Source organism: Cavia porcellus, unplaced genomic scaffold, assembly GCF_034190915.1.
Source record: "Cavia porcellus strain 051 isolate PalLab524CR breed Dunkin Hartley unplaced genomic scaffold, mCavPor4.1 scaffold_29, whole genome shotgun sequence".
Lineage (NCBI taxonomy): Eukaryota > Metazoa > Chordata > Mammalia > Rodentia > Caviidae > Cavia > Cavia porcellus.
In genome coordinates this window covers 46,314,546-46,322,401 of record NW_026947512.1, presented here as the reverse complement: position 1 = coordinate 46,322,401, position 7,856 = coordinate 46,314,546, and the positions used below count along the sequence as shown (strand labels likewise).

Sequence of the window (7,856 nt, the reverse complement as noted above, 5' to 3'; positions counted from 1 at the left end):
AGGTCCCAGTAAGTGCCAGTGGCTCCCGTCTTGTTTTTCTTTCTTGACAAAGAAAAACAAACTTGGAGAACTTACTTTCACAATTCATAACTTACTGAAATGCAGTAGCATTCAAGATAGCATACTACTGACATAATGATAGATAAAAAGACCAATAGAATAGAACTGATAGTTGAAATAAACCTATATATCTAGAGGTAAACAATTATCTATACTGGCCCTGAATCAAGGCCAGCAGCTTCCTGACACTGTTGGTTTCAAGCAGGAGCCTAAAGAGATGTTTTTCTATGGCCATTTCAGAACTTGGGCAGTGAAATGGTCAATTCATTAGAAAGAAACAGCTTGAAGCAAACCCTCCCTGTGCCCACCCCCACCGTGAACGGCTGTGAGTGTGGCAGGCTTTGGTGGCCCAGAATGGGAGCCATCAACGTTTACAGGGACCCGCCATGCTGGAACCTAGAGTGCTGGGAAACCAAGCAACCCCTCCTCCCCGGTGAGTGGCTGTGAGTGTGGCAGGCTGTGGCAGCCCAGGACGGGAGCCACTGGCACTTACTGGGACCTGTGCCATGCTGCAACCTGGAGCACCAGGAAACCAAGCCACCCCTCCTTACCCCCACCTGTGTTGTTTTGTTGAACCTCAATATACATGAAAGTATGGACAGCTATTTTGAAGAGAACAAGAGACTCTACAACAGCCATTAGTGACTTCCCTATTGTCTGGTTTTGAAGACCTAAATTGCCCTCCTCATTCTGTTCAGATCAGTTTTATACTATGTTGTTTTGTATGAATTCTCTGTATGTGGAGATATGGACAACTATTTGGAAGAAAACAAGAGACAATATGATAGTAAAGATCTTAGGTCATCTAGCTTTGAAATTTATATCTTTTACGTTGCTTTCTTATGTCCTATTTTGTTCTGTTTTGTTGTTTAACTTTACCCCTTTAAAATAAAAATAAAAAATGTTTAAAAACAATTATCTACAAGGATGGCAAGTCCACTCAATGGCAACATAATACTCTCTTAACTGTAACAAATGGATTTCCACATCCAAAGTAATGAAATTGGATGCCTACTTTACATCACATACAAAAACTAGGCCAAAATGTATAAATAAACTAAATATAACAACAAAAAATAAAAGTGGCATGAGAAAATTTGGAGAAAATTTTCATGTTGAATTTAACACTGGATTATTGGATAAAGTATCAAAAGCATAAGTCACAATAACAAAAAATAGGGATGGAGATACAAGTTGATGGTAGAATACTAATGTACCATGCAGAAAGTGCTGGATTTTGTTCTGAGCACCACAAAAGCTACATCCAACACAGAAAACTCAACTACAGTAGGAAAATGTACTTCATAAAACTTAAAATATTCTGCATAAAAGTGTTATACCCAGCAAAGTTACATAGAAACACTATACACAGTCCAACAGGGCTTGGCCCTTGAGGGAGTCAGTGAAGAGGATGAAAACACATTATGACTATAGCTTGGGACACATCTATTGAAGGCCAGGCCTCAGATCCATACAGAGTGACCAACCTATGTACTTCTCCAGGGAATAATGGGTATGTATCCAGTAAGGTCTAGAGAGACATCAATCACCTAGGTGGGTGACAAAGATCTCTTGATCTAGCCCTCTGTAAAAGGGTCTATGCTCTTTCCATGAGCACTTGTCACCTGATCTGTTTTCCCATTGTATCAATTTTATCTAAATGATTATACATGTAGTCTTACTGATTGATCATAATTTTAACCTACACTGTACTCATCTCATGATTTTGTTCTATACAACTTGGTAGAATTTTAAATAGAGAAAAAATGTAATTATGAATCTATTTTTATATAAAATATAAGGAATTTTGGTTATTTATAGGCAATTATATAAATTGGGGAGGAATATAAAGGAATAGAGTTTGTGGCTAAAGATTTCATCAATTTAAAATAGATCATGGTATCTTCTATATAAGACGATGGAATAGAAATATATTGTGCATGAATCTGGAAAAAGAAGACTTAGGACAACAAAGGAGGAAATATATTCCACAGGGAGTACAAAAGAAAGAGATCTTGAAATTAAGAAAGGTGATAGGAAAACTAAAAGCACAGAAAAATATCAGAAAAAAGCACAAAGTTCTATACAATTCTAAATTCTGTTGGGAGGACAATCCAAAGATGATGTCTCAGGTTCAACCCAGACAGTGCAGCAGCTTCAGTGATACTCAGCAAAACTGCAGTACCGCAAACAGCAGAAACTCACACCAATGCAAGATTTTGCCAATCATATCTCAAAATAAGGAAGAAAAAAGTCTTTTGAATGTACTCGCCTTACAAATTTACAAAGTTTAATGTGACTGGCATGGCAATTACTGAGAGCTCATTGATAACAAATAAAGGACACAAGTCAAAATTTCAAAATGTACCTCATAAGTATGTATAAACTTTATCAAATCAAAAAATCAAAACAGAATAAATTCATCAAAAAATAAATAAGATAGTCAAAGACACAAGATAAGTACTGATGAGGAGGTGGGGAAAAAGAATTAAATTTAATACAGCCATTTTGGAAAAGACTATAGAGGCTTCTAAAAAGCTTAAAAGTCAAACTACCATGACCCAATAGTGCCTCTTCTGATTAGATCTAAAGGAAATGGAATCGGTTTGCTGAAGAAACACCTCAACTCATAAGTATTAATTCATTATTCAGAGCAACAAAGACATAGAAACAATGTAAATGTTCAATGTGTGCATGAATTGACACAGCATATTGCACATGTACATGGGGACATAATAGAAAAGGTGAAATCTTGTTATTTATGATATAGATGGGCCATAAGGACATCACATTAACTGAAAAAAATACAGGAATAGAAAGGGCGACGTTCCAAGGTCTCAGTTCCTTTTGAAATTGAAAAAAGACATTGCCATAGAACTAGAATAATGGCTGAAGGGGGAGTAGCAAGGAGTATTCAGTAGATAATGGTTCATGGGTATAAAGTCACACGTAAGTGGAATGATTTCTGGACTTCTGTCACACAAGATGACAAGAATAATGTATGACTCCATGGTAAACAAAGGTATCTTAACCAATTTTAGTCTTAAACATTACATTTGTATTTGTTCTTTATTTTAAACAAAACACACTCAGTCCTCTATTTTATCTGGTAGTTGTATGTTCCCTCTATAGCAGGCACTTCTGAAATGGTCCCCTTCACACTTTGAGAGCATGGGATAGTGCAGAAGGAGAAAGATTACTCAAAGATTACAAGGACTCCAAAGGGAGTCAGAGGGACTGCCATTTACTAGGACTTGTGAGAAATTCTGAAAGGATATCTCAAAACTTAAACCTCTGTAATCTTTTATAGATAGAACCAGGAAGCAAGGATCAAAAAAACCAAAGGCATCTGGGCATCATGTAGATGACAGGGGAAGAACAAGGGATACTGAGGATTCTGGGAATGAGATTAGATGATAAAGGCATGTGGGGGGGGGACAAAAGCCAAAGCATTCACTCCTTAAGGTAATGCATTTTGAGCTTGTGACTTGTTAAAGAATACATGTATAGCAGACATTTGTAACACAGCAATAGCAAGCAGCAGAGCAGAGCAAGAGCAGCCTGTGTCTTCATTGTTTAACTCTCACACATGTTGTTACCACACATTTACATTCTTACATGCCAGTTTAACTGGTACATGTGTGTTTGCCTAATGCGAAGTCATGGTCAAATAACGTAAGTTGCTGTGTACTCATGCTAGGCAGTAAGTTCACATCCTTAGATGTATTCAGACAACTGGGGCTTTGAAGCAGTCTAAAGTGATACCCCATATCCTACCCCCACAAAGATTGAAGGAAAGTCATCTCTTGTGAGCAGTTCATAGAGCTGAACCCTGTGCAAAATACTAGAACAAAAATAAAGGGAACAGCAGAACACTGCTGACCCCATTGTTACCACAGTGCAGCTTATGGCTACCAGGTGCCAGGTGAATCACAACCATTTCCACCACTAGACATGACAGTTCTTCTGTAGTGCCCAGATAGTAGATACCTCAAAATTCAGCTTTTGCAAGGCTTTTTGTACCTGTGACTGGTGGTCAGATACTGGGGACTTGGCCAAGATTCTCAGCCTCCCAAAAGAGTGCACAGCAAAGGCTTAAAATAAATGAGACAAGTGGTATGATTTTTAGGGCCACAGGAGGATCAAAATCTTCTGCGAAGTCTGAGTCTCTGTAGGTTAAGATGTCTCTGGGCAGCCTGTATTAATTTTTTCAGTCATGGAAGGGATTAGAGGGGAAAACAAGAAAACTCAGCAGATCTTGGGAGTGGTTCAAAGACTTCCAAATAGCAGATTATGTTAATTTAGGAGAAGTGTCTTGACCTTGAGTAGGATCCTGAGATGACATAGAAAGGCAAAGATGATTTTGTGCTAAGAAGAGTCAACAGGAAATCTCAGATGGGTAGTACCAATAATTCCAATTCTTTCTTTTATCCCAAAAGGAAATATGTAAAACCAGTCACTGTGAATTTGTGGTCCCCAATAGTCAGGGATATAAATGCAATATTCTCCATGTAAGAAGGCACAAAAACCTCCTTGAGCTGTAGTCAGCAAATCAAGAGCCATGCAGTTTTGTAAAACCACTTTTCTCATTTGAGAAGGAAGGGAAAATTAAGGCCTCTTTCCTCACCTTTGGATCCTGTTCTGTGGATCAAATATATAGACAAACTGGCTGATTTTCAGGAATACTCATACATCGGGGCTGGTCACTGAGAAACTGAACAACCTAGGGTAAAACCCATACCCACTTGGTGAACTTTGGAGTCAAGTAGTAGATTTTCAGTTTTAAGTAGGCTGTTGTACTTCTTAATCATGTCAGTGGTCTGTGCCCAGTAGGCCACATGGAAGTGCCATTGTGTCTGGCCCATTGTTTTTCCTGAGTTCTGTAAAATGGGTTCCTATCAGATGCTATTCTTACTGGTATCCCACACACTAGTCAACCACTGTAAAACCTTAATAGTGAGCTTGAGCAACAGAGGGCACGAGGTAGGCAAAGCCTACGCCTGTGTATGTATCCATAGCAGTCAAAGCATATCTATGTCTCTGCTAAAGGTAGGGGCCCAATACAATCCACCTATCATTGCTGTAGTGGGTGGGGTGCTAGTGGTATCATGCCAAGTGTTGTGGGCACCCTCTTCCTCCAGGAGACAAAACGAGCACGTGAGGGAGATGCCTTTACTACAGCTTTGACTCAGAAGGAGTCAAGTCCATGTGTCATTGCTATGCTATTTGCATGGGATGGGTCCTACATGTTCCAGTTTCTTGGGGATCCAAGGTACCACTGCAGAAGACAGCCCTCAGAAAGCAGATACCTTCATCAAGGAATCTACTAAGTCTTTTACAGGAAAGAAGGGGCTTATGTCCTGAAACACGATATACTTCACGGTTTGTGTCTTGGATACACTCCTGTAAGTCTTGTCATAAATTAGCATTCCACAAGGCACAGATACCCATCTGACATTACTGAACCATGCAAGCTGACATCCAGAGGATGAGCCCCTGAAACATAGCCCAACTATCTATGCACAATTGTAGGGCCCCTTTTCACGCATCGTAAGTAGTTTTGTTGTCGGCAACTCTGCCCATTGACTTTACCTTCCTGTCCGGGTATCAAACTAGAGTACTTCTGTAGTGGGCTGGACAGTGACCACTGTGCATTGCAGGGCTGTGCCATGGCTGGACCCCTCAGTATGCCAGATGTCAGCTTGAGAGCCCTACTTCCCTTTTGTATAAGGACTAGGGGTTAGATCTTATAGACTGTTCTCCTGGTCTCCTGTGAATGTACATCATGAATCTCTAAACCATTGCCAGTTTGGCTGACCAAAAATGAGGCCCACTGTTGGGATGGGACATCCACTTGTGTACCCAGCTCCCCATCCCGTATTTTGTCTGCACTTCCATTGTCTATTGCCCTGTGATGCTGAGCATCATACCGTTTCCATTCTCAGTCAGGCAATTTCAGCTCTAGGCTCCCTTTCACAACTGTGACCAAAACCCAACAGGGTGAAGCACTTCCTCTGTATTTGCCATAGGCCCCAGCAAAACCCAATGTTATCCACATTAACATAAATGGCAGGGTAGTGTCAATTCATAGGGCTCACACCTACACAGCTGTGCTCTTTGAGTCCTAAAATGTAGCCTCTGCTGCATCTGTTGAGTCCCAGGTAGCACCCTTATGGATCACTCGGTAGAAAGTGTGCAGATGTGTATCTGGGTGCAGTCTGAATGTCTGCCTGAAACCTTGCAAGCTTGCATATACCTGCAACTGGCATACTGTCATGGGTCTGGGGTGTTTGGATATTATCACTAACACCACAGGGAATTACTTTCATATCACCCAACACACCAAACAATGGGATAGATAAGCCTGGGCCTTATCTTCATTCACAGCCCACCCCCGGGCTGCAGAGGAGTCTTCAGACTGTGTGTGGTGGCTTGCAAATCTGCAAGGCAATCAGAGGTTAACATAATACCATCAATATAAGGAAACAGTGACACAGTATGGCTTGCTTCAAGAGGCCAAATCCTGGAACACTAAACCAAGACACAAAGTTGGGCTATGCAGATAGCCTTGTGGAATTACTTGGAAGATGCATTACTTACTCTCCCAGGTGGAGGAAACCTGATTCTACCAGGAGCAGTAGCAATGAAGTTCTTGATGTTGGCCAAATACACAACACAATGGTATTGACCCAGTGTCAGGGTGAGATGATCCATCAAGTCTGCAATGTTAAGCACCTCCACATGTAATGGAAGAGTCAATTTATTCAGTTCCCATTAAACATTCATTCTCCATGTCCCCTCTGGCTTCCACAGGGACCATATTGGGGAACTGAAAGGCCTCTGTGCAGGGTGTATCACCCCCGCTTCTGTCCTGTTTCATCATTGCCTCCAGGCAGTCTGTACTGCTTTATACACACATCCTGCATAGCCTGTGAGCGAGTTACCAGTTCATGGTGTGGAAAGCCTCAGACTATAATTGTTTCTACATGAATTTGCAACCACAATTTTCCTGTATGATGTCTTGCCAAGTATTAGTCAGTATGTCCACCCACAATATGAATTCAGCAATTGGGAAAACATAAACAGCATAAAGGTATCGGGGTAGTCAACACCCATGTTACTTAAGTTTTCTATTGTATTTCAGTTTTTGTTTCACAGAAACTGGTTTCACATTTTGAAGTTCACCAGTAAATTTTGCCAAACACTTAATGGAAATAAATTATTTTACATATGTTCCTGCAGAAAAAAGAAAATGAAAAAAACTTTTCCTCAATCAATCAGTATGTCCCAGACACAAGATTACTATTTGAGCCTAAGATGTAAGTCTAAGCTGTGAGAGTCTTGGAAGCTCTGTTTCTTTTTCTGATATAGACCTCTAGGTGACCTGGGGCATGGGGACCCAGCTAGAGGGCACAGGGACAATGACCAGGAGAAAAGAGCCCATGAGGCTGACAGAGCCTCCTCCTAAACCTAGGGCAGGGTGTAGGAGGGCTGAGAAGGCAGACAGCTTCGTTTTCCAGACACACTGCCAACCCAACTCACCCAAAGGACCTGGAAAAGGAACACGGTCCAGACACCATGATGAATAAGGGCCCCACACAGTCAACTAGAAAGGAGTGGCAGACAGCAGAGGGCTGCAGAGCAGATTGTGGAAAGAGCTGAGGAGTCAGTGACAAAGGACATGCCTGATTTGGGACCATATTCATTAATTCAGAATTCTGTAGCTCCACAAATACTGCCCCCTAGGCTGATTCGGAGGTGCAGGAAGAGAAAAGAAAAGCAGACACAGCAGCACA

The 7,856-nt window shown here is 41.1% G+C and overlaps 1 pseudogene; it reads left to right on the top strand.

Annotated features, from left to right (window-relative positions):
- The first annotated feature begins 214 nt into the window (after window positions 1–214).
- LOC111754853 (small nucleolar RNA SNORA2/SNORA34 family) lies at window positions 215–343 on the top strand (annotated as a pseudogene).
- Window positions 344–7,856: the final 7,513 nt, after the last annotated feature.